Genomic DNA, 19,904 nt, shown 5'->3' on the forward strand with positions numbered 1-19,904 from the left:
CCCTAGACTTAGAACTACTTACACCTAACTAACCTAAGGTCAGCACACACATCCATGCCCGAGGCAGGATTCGAATTTGCGCCCGTTGCAGCAGCGCGGTTCCGGACTGAAGAGTGTAGAACCGCCAGACCACAACGGTCGGCTAACTTATTGTGCACTTGGCCACTGACGATATGAAAGTACTATTATACGTAACTCATAAATCCGAAATGTTTTGAAATGTGAAAGAATAAGTCGAATTTACGATGTGTTCGTGAAGTAACCTCTATCATTTTTCTGACGTTCTTCTTTTGTTAACTCCTTAGTTTCTCTTTCCTCCTCCTGCACTTGGTCTGTTACGTTGTATGCATAATCTAAGCTCACCTAAGTAAGAATAATTACTTGTCTTTGTTCAACCATTGATTCGTGTCTCATTATTTAATGCCACTAATCTCTTTAATATGTTATTGATAGTTTATCAATACCAAATGTGGATGAGTGGAATTGTATGAACACGAATAATCAGCTCGAGCGTGTTTAGTTGACACTGCGGCCGTCTCATCGACTTTGCTACGAACTGTAGTCCTGACTGCATATTATTTAATTAAAAAGTCTCATTTCAAGGTGCGAATCAAATCAGCGTACATGAAAAAGTCCAAACTTTCATGGTCGTGAAAACAGGAAGTCAAGCCAGTTATCCCGAGAGAATAATATTTTGGATCTCAAAAAATATTAATCTGAAGACTTTTCGCCTGTTTAAGTCGCCAGCTGCTAAAAAGGGAAAGTCAAAAATTCCAAGGTGGGACGCCGGTAGTAACTGACATAGGCCCCTCATGTGGTCCGCCGGTGAGAGGGCATTAAGTCCACAGCATTGGACTTGACACATGCAGCGGGGTTGCAGCTAGCTGCGGCGGAGTACAGAGAGGGTTACTAGTTGTGCCATGTAGACTCACAGACCACTATACTGATGCCCGGTCAGTCTCGCCGCGTCAGCCGAGCTGTGCGGACGTGTGCTGAGTTTCGTGCGCCGCGGTCTGCTGTGCTTCGGCGTGGTTAAGTCAAAGTGCTTCTTGCATCGTTGCAGAAATTCTACGCATATTGAAATTTGAAATATGAATTCGTGATGGCCCACTTGAATTCTCGTTTGATCGTAATTACGCCCGACCTAAACCACACGAAATCGAAGATTGGTTGGAATACGAAGTGAAAGTTGATTCAGAGGATGTCATTGGAATGCATCTTTCGATAGTGAGCAGCGTTGTATTAGTGAAATTCAGGAATGCTAACTTATGTGACAATATAATTGAGTCTTGCGGAGGAATTATGAAGTTTAAACGTTGTGATGGAAACGTAGGCGAAGTCACCGTAACACATGCAGGGTTTGGGATACGAACGATCAGGAAATTCGAACTACCATTCGAAGTACCGGCGGAACAAATAAACGCAGTGATAGCGCCGTACGGTAAAGTTCTCAGCAATGCTGCCGAACGGTGGTCCAACGCACGCAAATTCCAACTTCTCAACGGAGTGAGACAATTAAAGGTCGATTTGCACAAGCATTTACCGTCATACATCAGCGTCTGTGGATACCGAGGTATCGTTATATACGACGGCCAGCCGAGGACGTGCGCGGCGTGCAACTCTCCCGGCCACGTGCGCGCGGAGTGTTTACAGCGGAGAGTGGCGCAGCTGCCGGCTGGCGGGGCGCCGCGACCGCCGGCTATGACTGCGCTGCCAGCGACTTCCACTACGGCTACCCGCGGCCAAGTCCTGACCCCTAGCCCTGATGTGAACACGGAGTACCATTCAACCCGAGAAGAAGCCCAGATTGCCACTACTGACACAACAGAAGCTAGACCGCCCGAACCTAAGGAAATCGTGATAATTGTAACGGTTTCAACACAACAGACTCCGAAAGATATTGGGAGCCACAGCAAATTCTCCAAATCCTCCGCCGTTGAGAATGACATGCAAGAACCATCCCGGAAAGAGCAACCTCATACTGAACCGATTTCTCTATTGACACCATCATCCACCAAGAGTACGGTCGACAATTTGGTTCGAAACACCACCCGCTTAGAAGATTTGACGAATGCTAAGGAGGACAACATCAGAAAGCAGCCGGTGAAACCTAAACGGCAAACACGAAAACAGAGCCCTGAAGAGATTCAAGAACTGGAGAAAAAACTCTCCCGTACCAAAATTATTCTGAAAACAGATCGAAGCGGAAAGCAAGGCGTGGTAGACATCGGAAAACCAGACCTCCCCAACCCGAATGAGGACGTACACATGAACCTCGCACCTCCAATTGAAGAACCAATGGACACTGTTGACCGCTGTGGACCTGATACGGGGACAGCATGGTCTGACGACACTGAATGCGCTTAGTTGGACTACCGAATGACGCAGGCGTATAAAATCGCCACGCTCAATGTTAACAGAGTAGTTTCGGAAGTAAAGTTACAATCTGTGAAGGGCTACTTATATGCCGCCGACATTGACATAGCGATGTTACAAGAGGTAGTTACGACCAAAATAGCGGATGTGTACGGATATGAGGCGATCTTAAACATAGGCAATGACTGTGGAACGGGAATATTGCTGAAACACGGCATACCAAGTACAGCAAAAGCATTTCTTGAATCTGGGCGAGGCATAACTGCACAAATATATGATCTACTTCTTGTTAATATATATGCTCCCTCTGGATCCAGCGGAAAACGAGCAAGGGGCAACCTGTTCCGGGACGAAATTGTCCGATTAATAACGGATCCTCGACTGCACATAATTTTGGGCGGAGATTTTAACTGCGTATTGTGTCCAGAAGATCAAGTCCCGAACTTCAACTTTTGTGAGGAGCTGTTGACGTTAATCAAAGGATCAGATATGATAGATGCTTGGTGCCATCTTCGCCCGCACACCTATGGATACACGTACGTATCCAGTACTTCGGCAAGCAGACTAGACAGGCTGTATGTAACGAAAGGTTCTATCCATAATGTAACTGACTGCGAAGTTTGGCCTCTTAACTTCTCGGATCACTGCGCATTTTATATAACCGCGCAGCACACTAAACAAAATACATTCCTGGGAAGGGCCGTATGGCAGCTAAACGTGTCACTTTTGGAGGATGCGGTACTGAAACAGGAGATCCATGATACATGACAGCGTTGTCTTCGGACGAAATCCAGATATCCAACACGCATCATGTGGTGGCTACAGTCTGCGAAACCACAGATTAAAAAAATGCATCGCACGATATGGCCGCATGAAAGCGTACTGGCGAAAACGCACCTTGGGGTATCACTTTCTTTGCCTCCGCGAACTATATGATGCCCCATGGGATTAGTAGCAAACAGCTCTAGAATAAAACGAACTAAAGCAAGAATAACGGCGTCGGTACGACAATCACTAGAGGGGAAAAAAGTTCGATCGCGTCTTCCGATTGAACTGACTCAGGAGAATACGTCCGTATATCACATGATACGGGAAGCCAAGAGAGGTAAACAAAAGTTAATTCACAGTCTCAGTGATGAACAGGGGAACGAATACGATCAACAAGTCACAGTAAAAAACTACCTGGTGCAACATTATACAGATTTTTACGCCGCGTCGGCGACTGATGCGACGGCAAGTGAGCCGCTTTTATCCAACATTCAATCCACGGTCCATCCGACGGACAACGCCGACCTTGCAGCCCACATAACTGGTGAAGTAGTATGTGCCATAATCAAAGATTCGCCTACAAAGAAATCTGCTGGTTTAGATGGCCTACCCATAGAATTTTATGTTTGTTTTTGGCACATCATAGGACCGGAATTCACCAAAATATGCAATGAATTATTGGGAGACGTGCACATGCCATCTCAGTTTACCGATGGACTGATTGTCTTGATTCCCAAAAAACCATGTAGCATTACGATGAAGGATTTTCGACCACTAACACTGCTCAATTCCGACTATAAAATCTTCACCCGACTCATCAACCGTAGACTGAAGACGGTACTGACGGAAGTACTTGGCCCTTATCAAATGAGTGCTGTCCCAGGGAGATCAATCTCGAATGCATTATGTGAGTATAGGGACATAATATATTTGTCGTGGCTATGTAAATGCAATGTTGGTCTCATGTTTTTAGACTTCGATAAGGCTTTTGACCGCATCAACCACCACTTTCTACTAACTGTAATGCAACGGATGGGATTCAGTGCTCATTTTATTCAGATCATACGCAAATGTATAGTCGGAACTTCCTCTCGAATAAAAATTAATGGTCAGCTAAGTTCACCAGTACCGATCAAGCAATCAGTGAGACAAGTCTACCCCGTTTCTATGGCACTATACGCAATCGCCGTAGAACGGTTATTGTTAAACCTGCATCACAGGTTACAAGGTCTACAGGTGTTGGGTACAAGAACCGTGTGTCACGCTTATGCTGATGACATCAGTGTAGTAGTTAACACGCACTCAGAAATGGAAGTCGTTCAACAAGTAATCCACGCTTACGCCACTTCTTCCGGAGCCAAACTCAATGAACACAAATCGAAAATTTTACCAGTTGGACCCCATATGGAGACAATTCAAAGAACATGGCTACAAAGAACAGAGAAGACGAACCACTTAGGTATGATTCTAATGGCCAACCCAAGAGAGATGACAGTAGCCAACTGGGACCATTCAGGGCTACTCTCCGTAAACACAAAACCAGAACGCTCAATCTGATACAGAGAGCTCTCTTGATTAACGGCTATGCGCTAAGCAAAATATATCACATCGCAGCAGTGTTACCAGTACCCAAGGATACAGCGCAAAAGCTTTTAGCTGCAGCGTATTGGTTCATATGGAGCGAAACATCTTTAAAGTCACCATGCCAACCATAGTGTTAACCCGCGCTGCTGGTGGTGTGGGCGTCAAAGACATCAAAAACCAGTGCACTGCTGTATATATGGACCGAATTCGCAAAATACTGCAGACACCCCATCCGACAATTACGAAAACGTTATTAAACAGGTTAGCCCAAACGAGCAAAAAGGCCCCAGTCGATGTTGGTCGCATCAGCGCTCAACTCGATCACGTCCGGACTTACTACCTGGAAATGAGCTGTATTCAAGATACTTCACAGCTGCTTAACACCAGAAGGACCTATTACCACCTCACGAGACACCATAGGCAAAACCCAATGGAAGCGAAATATCCAGCGGTCAACTGGAGTAACGTCTGGAAAAACCTTAACAATCCCATCCTCCACTCCAAAGTAGTGTCCAAATGGTATGACATTATAAACGAGAAGGTCCCCACAGGTGAAAAGCTGCACAATATCAAAACGAAGCAGAGTCCGTACTGCGATCATTGCCATACTGTAGATACCTTGGCACACATTCTCATCCGCCGAGACCAATTCCACGTATGGAAATGGACTAGAAAAAAACTCGCAATAATTACTAGAACTACAGACTCTGCTATAACACTTAAAGATGTACTTAAGCCAGACTGACATTTCTTTCCTGCAACAAAGCACGAAAGCTACGCTTGGATTATCGGCCAGTTTGCATATTTTTCATGTTACGAACACACATGCGAGTATAGACGAGTACATACAGTATATAATGGAAGAGCACCACAACCTTAAAACGAGTCGGAAATACAAAGCTTTGTTTCAAAATTTCTTACTTCACACTTCGCCATAATGAAGCGGTAATTTTTGGTTGGTGCACAACACCACAGCGAGTCGATACTAATTTTGCTTCATTATAATTACGTTGGCATCTATTTATTTATTTATTTTTATAGTACGGCAAGTCTCAGGAAAACTAATTTGCCATTACCTGTAACATAAAACAAATCTGAAGTGCTTGATTGATTTCGTGTTCTTCTGTTTTACGGGTATTGGTCAGTTTGTTACGGAAAAAAGAGTATTCAGTTTCTTTATGTATTATTTAAGAAACATAAAATAATAAAACGAGAGTAGGTTAAATTAGGGCGAAAGTGGCGGTGGCAACAGATTGTTTTTTATGTTAGATAGGATTTTGGGGGTTATATGGGTGATAGGGGCCAACGCTTGAAGTAGAAGAGGTCTAGAAAGGAAAAAAAATAAAAAATAGAAAAAAAATTTGCTCTGTGGTTACGTTCTGACCTGTGAAAAAGCGTTTGTTATGGTTCGTGGTTCCAGTCTCTCTGACAATTACGTTTTATCATTTCTGTGAAAGAAGGAAAAAAGGTCTAACGCACGGCTTTCCGGGCGGAAAGGCGTGCCGGTCCCTGGCACGAATCCGCCTGGCGGATTGCTGTCGAGGTCCGGTGTGCCGACCAGTCTGTAGATGGTTTTTAAGGCGGTTTTCCATCTGCCTCGACGAATGTGGGCTGGTTCCCCTTATTCCGCCTCAGTTGCACTATGTTGGCGATTGTTGCGCAAACACTTTCTGCAAGGATGCGTACACCGTAATTATTGTACCACGCAATGGTTTCCCTTGATTCGGTGTGGGTTCAAATGGTTCAAATGGCTCTGAGCACTATGCGACTTAACTTCTGAGGTCGTCAGTCGCCTAGAACTTAGAACAAATTAAACCTAACTAACGTAAGGACATCACACACATCCATGCCCGAGGCAGGATTCTAACCTGCGACCGTAGCAGTCGCTCGGTTCCAGACTGTAACGCCTAGAACCGCACGGCCACTCGGACAGCTTCGGTGTGGGGCGGTGGTGGAGAGAGTGGACTGCGGTGGCCTGTTGTTGGGTTGTGTGCTACTGCGGGGACGAAGCCTCTTCGTTTTTTCTAGGTCCCCTGTTCCATACAATACAATACAATGTTCTTATGTACTGAGACACTTGGACCTATCTTGGTCTACCCTTGGGACTGTGACACCTCTGAATGAGAACAACGATATTTGTAGCGTCTTGGCCTGTTCGTGGTTTTCAACAGCACCAATTTTTACCACTTAAACCACAAAATTTCCATGACTCCGATTTGAAGTAACCAAGCCTCTAGCACTGCAAACGCTGTGTCGTTGATTTTTGCACTCCAGCCGCGCCGTGCTATATTGTAAAAATGGCCCTAAGCACTATGGGACTTAACATCTGAGGTCAGCAGTCCCATAGATTTAGAACTACTTAAATCTAACTAGCTTAAGGACATCACACACTTCGATGCCCGAGGCTGGATTCGAACCTGCGACCGTAGGAGCAGCGTGGTTCCGGACTGAAGTGCCTAGAACCGCTCGGCCACAACGCCCGGCGCTCTATTGTAACCGCCTGACGTCGTAGCGTAGGTCTTGTTGTATCAACAGAAGTCCCCGGTGTTATAACATCCGTTCAGCACTAATGTGACTCGCTTATGAGCTCCCTTAGATAAAAAATGGCAGGAGTCTTAATTCTGGATCCATTTGGTTGGATCCACTCTCGTAAGTTTCAGAATTTAGGTCTTTTCTCTTCACATATTTAACCTCCCAATATTTCTGCCCCTCGGTGACTGTGTTCCATATTTTCCGTCTCTTCATATGACACTCTGAGAACCGTTTTCCCAGCGATTCTATTTAAGATTTGCATTACTCTCTCACCTCCAAACGGTTTCTGGCTGAAAGGACAAAGTCATCGACAAAACCAAAACTATGATTTCATGTTGTTTCTTTCCTTCCGTAAATGTATTCTACTTATGCCTTCCAGCTGCAATTTTTTTCCAAAGTTTACGTTTTTTCTCCGGGACGATAATTGTCGGAAAACTATCGAGTAAAACAGAAGTAATATCTGGAGTTTCCCAAGAAAGTGTTACAGGACCTCTTTTGTTCCTGATATACATGTACGATTTAGGAGGCATTCTCAGTAGCCCTCTTAGAATGTGAGCAGATGATGCTGTCACTTACGGCTTTATGAAGTCATTAGATGATCAAACCAAATTTCAAAAGATTTAGACAAGATGCCAGTATGTGCGAAATGTGGCGATTGACTTGACAGAGTGCTGCAAAGAATCGGCTAAATTTCAGTTACAGGATAAAACAGACAAATCTAAAGGCTGTAATTTCAATTGGAACAATCACGTAGATAACCTTGTGGAGAAAGCAAACCAAAGACTGCATTTCATTGGCAGAATACTTAGAAAATGCAGCAGGTCTACTAAAGAGACTACGCTTGTCCGCCCTCTTCTGAAGGATTGTTGTGCGTTGTGGGACCCACATCAGATACAATTGACAGAGGACATCGAAAAAGTTCAAACAAGGGCAGTTCGTTTTGTACTATTGCGAAATAAGGAAGAGAATGGCACGGATACGATACGCGAATTGTAGTGGATATCATAAAAGCAAAGGCATTTTTTGTTGCAGCAGGATCTTCTCATGAGATTTCAATCATCAACTTCTTCTGCAGGGTGTGAACATATTTTGTTGGCGCACACCTGCAAAGGGAGGAATGTTCATCATACTAAAATATGAGTTCGCACGGTAAGGTTTAATTGTTAATTTTTCCCGTGGGCTGTACGACAGTGGAACGATAGAGAAATATTTAAAGGTGGCATCAAAATTCTCCTCTCGCACTTACTTGAAACATACATAAGCTATTCCTGTTGATGTTGAAGACGTTTGTTCCTGGGTAATATTCTGATTTCTGCCAGTCAGTACGATCTCACCACAGTTTAAGACCATGTTTTAGATCCAATATGAAGCTATCCAGTAGAGTTAATCTGTCTGGTACCGACTCAAAAGTATTTTCAAAGTCATCCAACATGGAAGCTACCTGGCGAATTCTGCGTATGAGAATCTCACGTTAAGGTATCTGAAGATCACGAGCTGAGGTTCGTATGATCGGCGTTTTCGTAAGTGAAGTATTTGCAAGAGGGTCATTTTGTTGCTTCTGGGTTATTATATACAGTGTTGAAAAACTCTGTTGCGAGTACAGATGAGTGACAGTGGACGATATTCATCTACGGAATTTCTGTTCCTGTTCTGTAATTAAATATGAGGTATGCTAGAGGTCAAAGCTAAACCGTGGGCGCAATTGCAAAGAATTCATTTAAACCTTACATACCGAACGTGACACGGTTCTTTCTGTTCATCTGATAATACTGAATGTAAGTTTACTAATCAGATTTTATTGTATTTATTTGCTGTGGAAATAACATGTTTTAAGTTAGGCCGAGGCAGTTCGTTTCATAGTCGCGATCTGCATATCTGCTTTCCACCCACCTATCTCTCTCTCTCTCTCTCTCTCTCTCTCTCTCTTTGTGTGTGTGTGTGTGTGTGTGTGTGTGTGTGTGTGTGTGTGTGTGTGTGTATGTGTGTGTGTGTGTCATGAACCAGATTATTTCGATGGAAGGAAAGTATTTTCAGTATCGAAATTCCAATGATGGCATCAGATCACGTGAAACTTTCGTCACATGGGAAAGAAACCATCGTAAACAACGAACCTATCCAGCTATAGCGTAGCATTCATCTAGCAGTTGCAATCTTCAATAGATTTCACGTGAACTGACCGTCCACGATAAGAGGGGCCACTGTAGCCTGATGTAGGCTAGTATAAAATCTGCCTACTGTGCACTTAGGTTACCTGTTATCGGGGTCTAGGTAGTACCGGTCTGAGCCGACATATGTGCTGCGTACGGAGGGCAGTGTAAGAGCCACAAATCCCCATTAGCGCAAGCGGCTTCCGTCCTCCCCTACAGGACTTATCTCCCTAGCCAAGCCTCAGTAATCTCCACGGATGGCTCTACTTTGCTGTTTACCATCACTCGGCAGCATCTGCGTTTACGCCGTACAACAAAACAGTACTTACAAAGAGATACGTTCCTTCCATATCCCTCTCTTGTGGACTAACTTATTTAACAATGTAGCCTAGTGGCAAATACGTTTCGAGAACCATCGAGCCCCTCTTCATTAGAGCTCCTACTACGTTCAAGAAAAGGAAATGAGGTGTTTCAGAAAAAAATTGATGCCATTAGTATTCGTTCCTTCCATTTTTCAACAGCTAGGACTAGGGTGTGTCCCTCGCCCAGTTAAGAACAATCATGCAACGTGTCAGTGATATTAAGTATGAAGCTTGTGGAATACGTCTCCAGAACGTAAGGATGACATCTTCTTATATATTTTTCGACCGCTAACCGCCTGGGGCTGAGAGATCGTTCCTATCACAGATGCTCGTGTGGACTTGGACATCAATATCGATATTTATATACATATATGAACTTATAAACACCTGAAGTGTGTGCTATAGAGTATACAGTATTTGGTGAAGAGTGTACGGACATCTATGTAATGCGGGCGCAACGAGACACCCTCGGTGACTTCGAACATGCGCCAGCCATTGGGTGTCATCTGAGTAACAGATCCTACAGAACATTTCCACCTTTCAAAGCCTGTTGTAGTCACGATTGCGTTCGCGCTGTCCTGACGGAAAAAAAGCTGCCTAATTCGGCTGTTGGTGATTGTCAACTGGACACGCGAAGAAATAACCACATTTAGAAAAAGACCAGGTAGATCTCGTGTACTGACAGACAGGAACTGTGGGGCATTGCGGAATGCGGTTTCAAAACATAGCATGAATTCAGCGGAAGGAATCGCCCATGAGTTACAGACCACTACCAGCAGCCCAGATAGCATAATGCCCATGCGTATGTATTTGAAACGGATGGCATACAACGGTCCAACAGCTCCTCGCAAATCGCACATTTCTGTAGTCACTTCTAAGAAGCACTTGAGGTGTGCAAAGCGACGACTCTGGACAGTGAATGACATGTGCGAATTATTTCAAGTGACGAATCGTGTCGTACCATGTGGCAATAAAATGGAAGGCCTTGGGTTTTACGAATGCTTGGAGTACGTTACATGCCATCAGGTTTAGTGCCAACAGTGAAGTAGGGAGGAGATAGTGTTGCGGTATGAAGGTGGTTTTCGTGTTTATGATGCACTCCTCTAACCGAACTTTAGAAATTGTGGAAGGATATGAACATATTTTGCAGCATTGTGTGCTGCATATAGTAGATGAACAGAAGGATAATGCCTCCTGTCATCTGTCAAGCAATGATTTGTAGCGATAACGTTTCTGATATGGACTGCTCTGCCGAGTGTCCCGACGTGAACCCAATGGAACACCTTTGAGATAAATCAGAAAGTCGAGGGCGATCCAGACCCCGGCGTCCAACATTACTATCTTCTGTTTTCGGCCACCATTCCTCCGTAGACATTTAGACAGCTCACTTAATGTTTCCCCAGCAGAGTTCAAGGCTTCATAGAAGCGAAGGGTTGGACACAATCCTTATTAATGTCCAGTAATAGGTGTCAAGATACTTTTGATCAGATAAAGTAATTTAGCCCACTACATTTCAATTCGTGTGTGACTCTCTGGATGAGCGACTGTTGGGAAGGGACCACACGACCGAAATTCTCTAACTTAACCGTTGTGGTCATCTCGTGAGCTGTGAGTGGCAGAGAATTATAAAAAATGGCTCTGAGCACTATGGGACCTAACATCTATGGTCATCAGTCCCCTAGAACTTAGAACTACTTAAACCTAACTAACCTAAGGACATCACACAACACCCAGTCACACGTACCGTGTATCCACAGGACATGTGGCTTGTAAATGAAGAAGTGTCATGATGATCTCTCCATTGGCAAAAGGTTCCGGATTAGTCCCCCATTCGGATCTCCGGGAGGGGACTGCCAAGGGGGAGGTTACCACGAGAAAAAGATTGAATAATCAACGAAAGGATAACGTTCTACGAGTCGGGGCGTGGAATGTCAGAAACTTGAACGTGGTAGGGAAACTAGAAAATCTGAAGAGGGAAATGCAAAGGCTCAGTCTAGATATAGTAGGGGTCAGTGAAGTGAAGTGGAAGGAAGACAAGGATTTCTGGTCAGATGAGTATCGGGTAATATCAGCGGCGGCAGAAAATGGTATAAGAGGTGTAGGATTCGTTATGAATAGGAAGGTAGGGCAGAGGGTGTGTTACTGTGAACAGTTCAGCGACCGGGTTGTTCTAATCAGAATCGACAGCAGACCAACACCGACAACGACAGTTCAGGTATACATGCCGACGTCGCAAGCTGAAGATGAACAGATAGAGAAAGTGTATGAGGATATTGAAAGGGTAATGAAGTATGTAAAGGGGGACGAAAATCTAATAGTCATGGGCGACTGGAATGCAGTTGTAGGGGAAGGAGTAGAAGAAAAGGTTACTGGAGAATATGGGCTTGGGACAAGGAATGAAAGAGGAGAAAGACTAATTGAATTCTGTAACAAGTTTCAGTTAGTAATAGCGAATACCCTGTTCAAGAATCACAAGAGGAGGAGGTATATCTGGAAAAGGCCGGGAGATACGGGAAGATTTCAATTAGAATACATCATGTCAAGACAGAGATTCCGAAATCAGATACCGGACCGTAAGGCGTACCCAGGAGCAGATATAGACTCAGATCACAATATAGTAGTGATGAAGAGTAGGCTGAAGTTCAAGACATTAGTCAGGGAGAATCAATACGCAAAGACGTGGGATACGGAAGTACTAAGGAATGACGAGATACGTTTGAAGTTCTCTAACGCTATAGATACAGCAATAAGAAATAGCGCAGTAGGCGGTACAGTTGAAGAGGAATGGACATATCTAAAAAGGGCCATCACAGAAGTTGGGAAGGAAAACATAGGTACAAAGAAGGTAGCTGCGAAGAAACCATGGTTAACAGAAGAAATAGTTCAGTTGATTAATGAAAGGAGGAAGTACAAACACGTTCCGGGAAAATCAGGAATTCAGAATTACAGGTCGCTGAGGAATGAAATAAATAGGAAGTGCAGGGAAGCTAAGACGAAATGGCTGCAGGAAAAATGTGAAGACATCGATAAAGATATGATAGTCGGAAGGACAGACTCAGCATACAGGAAAGTCAAAACAACCTTTGGTGACATTAAAAGCAACGGTGGTAACATTAAGAGTGCAACGGGAATTCCACTGTTAAAAGCAGAGTAGAGAGCAGATAGGTGGAAAGAATACATTGAAAGCCTCTATGAGGGTGAAAATTTGTCTGATGTAATAGAAGAAGAAACAGGAGTTGATTTAGAAGAGATAGGGGATCCAGTATTAGAATCGGAATTTAAGAGAGCTTTGGAGGACTTACAGTCAAATAAGGCAGAAGGGATAGATAACATTCCATCAGAATTTCTAAAATCATTGGGGGAAGTGGCAACAAAACGACTATTCACGTTGGTTGGTAGAATATATGAGTCTGGCGACATACCATTTGACTTTCGGAAAAGCATCATCCACACAATTCCGAAAACGGCAAGAGCTGACAAGTGCGAGAACTATCGCACAATCAGCTTAACAGCTCATGCATCGAAGCTGCTTACAAGAATAATATACAGAAGAATGGAAAAGAAAATTGAGAATGCGCTAGGTGACGATCAGTTTGGCTTTAGGAAAAGTAAAGGGACGAGAGAGGCAATTCTGACGTTACTTCTAATAATGGAAGCAAGGCTAAATAAATATCAAGACACTTTCATAGGATTTGTCGACCTGGAAAAAGCGTTCGACAATATAAAATGGTGCAAGCTGTTCGAGATTCTGAAAAACGTAGGGGTAAGCTATAGGGAGAGACGGGTCATATACAATATGTACAACAACCAAGAGGGAATAATAAGAGTGGACGATCAAGAACGAAGTGCTCGTAATAAGAAGGGTGTAAGACAAGGCTGTAGCCTTTCGCCCCTACTTTTCAATCTGTACATCGAGGAAGCAATGATGGAAATAAAATGAAGGTTCAGGAGTGGAATTAAAATACAAGGTGAAAGGATATCGATGATACGATTCGCTGATGACATTGCTATCGTTAGTGAAAGTGAAGAAGAATTAAATGATCTGCTGAACGGAATGAACAGTCTAATGGGTACACAGTATGGTTTGAGAGTAAATCGGAGAAAGACGAAGGTAATGAGAAGTAGTAGAAATGAGAACAGCGAGAAACTTAACGTCAGGATTGATGGTCACGAAGTCAGTGAAGTTAAGGAATTCTGCTACCTAGGCAGTAAAATAAACAATGACGGACGGAGCAAGGAGGACATCAAAAGCAGACTTGCTATGGCAAAAAAGGCATTTCTGGCCAAGAGAAGTCCCCTAATATCAAATACCGGCCTTAATTTGAGGAAGAAATTTCTGAGGATGTACGTCTGGAGTACAGCATTGTATGGTAGTGAAACATGGACTGTGGGAAAACATAGACGAATGTTGAAAATTAGGTGGACTGATAAGGTAAGGAATGAGGAGGTTCTACGCAGAATCGGAGAGGGAAGGAATATGTGGAAAACACTGATAAGCAGAAGAGACAGGATGATAGGACATCTGCTAAGACATGAGGGAATGACTCCCATGGTACTAGAGGGAGCTGTAGAGGGCAAAAACTGTAGGGGAAGACAGAGATTGGAATACGTCAAGCAAATAATTGAGGACGTAGGTTGCAAGTGCTACGCTGAGATGAAGAGGTTAGCACAGGGAAGGAATTCGTGGCGCGCCGCATCAAACCAGTCAGTAGACTGATGGCTAAAAAAAAAAAAAAAAAAAAAAATGCTCTGTCTCTCAAACTATTCTCTATAGCAGACACTGTTTTCTCATGTAGTTATAATGACCTTTTCGTTGACTGTGCATTACCTCAGCAACAGTTACTGAGTTTTTCGTGCCTTCAAGGGAGGAACCACATTCCTGGTTACATGTGCAAATGTTTCATTGTGTTATGTCACTTGGTTAATATCGCAACGTTTTCCGAGTTGTTCGTAGAAGTGAAATCCACCATAAATACCAGATCGTTTCTGGATTCCTTAGTGTGATCGGAAAATATGAAACTGAGATATAGGAAGGATCCAAGAAGAAAAAGAAAAAGAGAGAATGATAGAAAACTCTCTTACGATGTACAGCACAGATCGAAATAAAAAAAGTTCACAAGTCAATGTCGAGGTTTAGTGCCCCCTTATTCGTATTAAAACGGAAAATGCTACAATGCGGCCTGTGAAGGGGGCTGAAAATACATACGAGAAAAATTCTATTGATACAAGTAACGAGTTCTACTGAGTCCACAGATGTCTGAGCACTCGAGAGTTTAATTAAAATTTTCTGTTTGTAGCTGATAATTTAGGTAGTGTCCGAACAGCATTTAATGATTTCTTGGCGTCGTTCGAGGAACTAGCTTTACGTTCCTGTGAGTGAAAGTCTGTGATAGCTGCTGCTTGTATTCTAAGTTTCAATTTGTCGCAAATGTATTTTACTAACATGTTATTATTGTAAGTAATATGAAAAATCAGGCATCTCGACCAAACTATCGATATGCTAAAACTGCATCAAAAATCTCAGTGTTTTTGTCGATACCACTAGTTTATTGGTATTGGTTATGTGTTGATATATGAGGATAGAGCGAACAAGGGGCAGTGCCTTGAGGTGCTCGAATAGCTTAAAGTTCATACTAGCAAAAGAAGACAGCCCGAAAAGAATATTACCGAACAGAATGAATTTTCCCATAACCTCTAATTTAATATCCACAGCGACGCTCCACAGTAAATGTACAATGTCTTATTTTCTTCCTCGTTCCGCTAACATGAATGTGTTTATAATGTTAGTTGACCGTAGGCGGAACGTGGTCGGCGCAGACAGCGGCTTTAACATACAAAACAATATTAACATGTAACTTGTTTGTTAAATTTGCTAAAAGCTGTAGTTATATTTGTAAGCAAATTCGTTTTACCAATGCAATTTTTTAAAACTGTCCGAATTTTAAACATGGCTGACAGCAGCAACAATAAATAAATTTTAAATGCGTAAAGTATTACCCAACCGGTTGCATAAGTTTAATGTAAAAACCTGACCAAGTTTCGATACCACAAAGGGTGGTATCGAAACTTTGTCAAGGTTCTTACGTTACACGTGTGCAATCGGTTGGCTTTTGGTGTTGTGTACAGAAAATCTTAAAATTGTGTTAAAAGAACTCAAATAATGCAAGTAAGATATGTTTGTATAAAAAAGGATACTAATGTACAAAATGTATAAACAAGAACGATAATGTAATAGATTCAGCTTTACTGTGAGATTTTTTGCTGCATTTGTATATTAAATTTTCCTATATAACAAACCGTACATACTAAATGTGCTAGATAGCGTCTTCGCCGCGCGGGATTAGCCGAGCGGTCTAAGGCGCTGCAAAAAATGGTTCAAATGGCTCTGAGCACTATGGGACTTAACATCTTAGGTCATCAGTCCCCTAGAACTTAGAACTACTTAAACCTAACTAACCTAAGGACATCACACAACACCCAGCCATCACGAGGCAGAGAAAATACCTGACCCCGCCGGGAATCGAACGCGGGAACCCGGGCGTGGGAAGCGAGAACGTACCGCACGACCACGAGATGCGGGCTAAGGCGCTGCAGTCATGGGCTGTGCGGCTGGTCCCGACGGAGGTTCAAGTCCTCCTTCGGGCATGGGTGTGTGTGTTTGTCCTTAGGACAATTTACGTTAAGTAGTGTGTAAGCTTAGGGACCTTAGCAGTTAAGTCCCATAAGATTTCACACACATTTGAACATTTTTTAGATAGTGTTTTCAATTTTTTAAATTTATTATTTATTTTTGTTTAATGATGGAAGAATCTCCTTTGTCATGTAACGCCCTATAATTTGTGAGCGGACTTCGCGTCCCATGTCTCAGTAGCCTTTCGCAGTTCTGGCCGCTAGCTTGTCGGTTGTGAGCCTAGGCTTCGCACTACAGTTCACTGTTCATCGGAATTTACATCAGTGTTCTTCGCGTCCTGTATTTTACAAGGAAAATGGCGAGACGTCGTGGTTGCACTGAGGAAGAAATCATGGAGATTCTTACGAGGAGCGACAGTGAGGGTGACCTACTTGATTTTGACGAAAGTGATAGCTCTTCCACAGAGTCCGAAAGCACTATTCATAAACCGTCCACATCAGCAGGGGTGTCAAAGCAGTCTCATGTTTCAACAAGAGATGTTAGTTGTTCTGAATCTGAAGAATCAGAAAGTGATACTAAAACGCCTACGAAGAAAGCACGTCTTAGTGATATATTTGACTGGAAAGAAAATGACTTTCAGCCAGTTAATCACGCATTTGATGATACGCTGTCGGGACATGTGTGTCAAATAGGAAATGAGTGAAGTATTCTGTCCGTTTTCATGTTATTCTTTACACAAGAACTGATGAAATATATAGCTAACGAAACGAATCGGTTTTATTTATTCACCAAGGAGAGTACTCCAGAATCAGTGCATTCTCGAATCTCAAAGTGGAAAGATACTGGATGTGAAGAAATGTATTGTTTCATAGCTGTTTGTCTTCTGATGCCTCGCGTGAAGAAACTGAAAATTAGCGAATACTGGACCAGAGATACGCCAATTTTTAGTGAACTCATGTGAAGAGACCGCTTTTTGTTACTTATGAGAATGTTACATTTCAGTGACAACTCTGCCAATACTGGAGGAAACACATTATTCAAAATTAGGAACATTGTCAGTAAAGTTCGTACAGCTTTCCGTTGTGCATTTAATCCACATCAGAAACTCTGCATTGATGAAAATCTGTTATTATTCAAAGGACGCTTATCTTTCAGACAATTCATTCCATCGAAACGGAGTAGATTCGTATAAAAACATTTGTGTTATGTGATTGTGAGACTGGCTATGTCTTGGATTTCATTGTTTATACAGGGCATCAATAGACACTGAGTTCCACAATTTGGGGAAAAGTGGTGACATAGTGGCTTCACTAATGAAGCCCTATTTAGAACGTGGACATAACCTCTACGGCGATAACTGGTACTCAAGCCTGTTTGCCTGGCTTCACAGTCATGGGACGAACGCATGTGGTACTATCCGTGAGAACAGACGAAACTTGCCGAAACTTCAGAAGAAACTGGAACGTGGAGATATTCAATTTATGTGTACGGATACAATGCTTGCTATAAAGTGGTGTGACAAAAGGGAAGTGTGGATGTTGACGAAATGTAACACCACAGAAATAGTTGACACAGGAAAGATTGACAGGAATACTGAAGAAAAAATTAAGAAACTACAAAGCATTGTAGATTATAACTTGAATATGGGAGCAGTTGACGGTTCTCATATGCTGCTTAGCTCTGTCGGATGTATACGGAAAACAATGAAGTGGTATAAAAAGTTCTTTTTTCACGTTCTAGATGTGTGTGTTTTAAATGCTCATGTCCTACACAGATCACTAACAGGTAGTAAAATGACGATAGCAGAGTTTCATCTGTCACTGGTAAGGGGACTGAAACGTGTGCGTTAGAGCGCAGAAAAGCTGGCAGAGGAAGGTGTTCTGATAATAATCCTCTAATATTTGTGGGAAAGCATTTTCCAGACATTATAACAAGTGAGAAATCCAAGGAAAGTGCGCTAACGCGTAGATGCATTATTTGCTGAAAACAAAAGCAGGTACGAATGTAAAACTCGCAAGGTACCATTGTGTTTTGAAAAATACCACACTAAACAGAATTACTAATTGCAGCATAGAACGAATACAACAATGCTATTAGAATAAAAAACTTCGAAATCGAAAAAAAAAATTATAAAAAGGGAAAAGCAAAGTAAAAATGTTTTTAACTTTTTCAGTGCCGGTCCAAAGCCCGGATCAAAAACAAGAATGGGAAACATATTCACAACGTGTAAAAGTAACGCCTAAATTTGCAGTTCATGACTTTTAATTTTCTCTATAAGTGAATTTAATGTGCTAACAAAAAGACAGAGATCTCACAGCTTCCAAATGTTGGAAAATCTGTTGAATACTTATGTGCAACAATCACACGTATTGTACAAATTTCGTCAGAGAAACAAAATTACGCATTATCGGGTAATTACAAACCGCAACAAATATTCGGGCAATTCAGTGATACACACAGTAGGCCATGTGAAATTTCTTATCACACCAGAATACGAATTTAACGTTCTTACCGTTGCTCACAGTAAATTCCGATGTTGTAGTGCGATATGAGATATGATCTGTATGTCGCTTTCTACTATAAACTACGTAATACGATGTTCTGAACAACAAAAATAACGTACAGTAGTCTATAATCTATGGCTTACTTTATTCGTTCTTGAGTTAGTACGGTGAGGAACACATAGATAAATGCACACATTATAAACGGGTACCCAAGAAAGAACAATAAACAATTGATGTAAAGCTAACGAATCACGTCGCTTTCGGCATAATCTACAAAAATAGTGCAAGAAAACTACAAGCAAGATATCATTCTCGGTGACGGAAAATAGATTTACCAGACAGTTTGATTCTGTAGTAATTCACCTGCAGGGGAACTACATAGTGAGAGCATTTACGAGTATTCTGTATCAGGCGTGAGAGGACACAATATTTCGCGAGGAGTCGCAGTCACTGCAGAAATATTCAGCACAGGGCGGGTGGGGCAGCGAGGGGCGTTCCGCCCCAGGCGGCAGCTCGGGGGTCAGCCACATCAGCTCAAGTATACGCATGACAGTGCAGGCCGCAGCGCCTCAGCGTGCCAAGCGGATCGTCCGCCTCCAGCAGTCAAAGGGTTACATTTGTCAGGATAGCATAAAAGATGTATTTTTCACTACATGTTCCACGATATTTCAATGACGAACATTCTTCACAACGCGTCGTTTTCTTACTGAAACGATGAGCCTCTATCGATTTAAAGGGAGGCAGAGATCGTTAAGAGTGTCCTTTAGAGCCTTCGATCTCCTGTTCGTAGTGCACCGTGAAATAACAGCTCCTAGAAACATCAACACGCGAAGCGTAAGATCAGGACGGATTACCAAGTTTTCAGATGTCCAAATACGATCAGTTATGCATTATAGTACTGCTCTGTTTCGGTGTAATCTTTAGAGCACCAAATCAGTCGAAAGGCGGCCGAGGAACTACTATTATAGTAAAATGGATGTTGGATATAACCAACAATCTG

This window comes from Schistocerca serialis, chromosome 1, assembly GCF_023864345.2.
Source record: "Schistocerca serialis cubense isolate TAMUIC-IGC-003099 chromosome 1, iqSchSeri2.2, whole genome shotgun sequence".
Taxonomy (NCBI): domain Eukaryota; kingdom Metazoa; phylum Arthropoda; class Insecta; order Orthoptera; family Acrididae; genus Schistocerca; species Schistocerca serialis.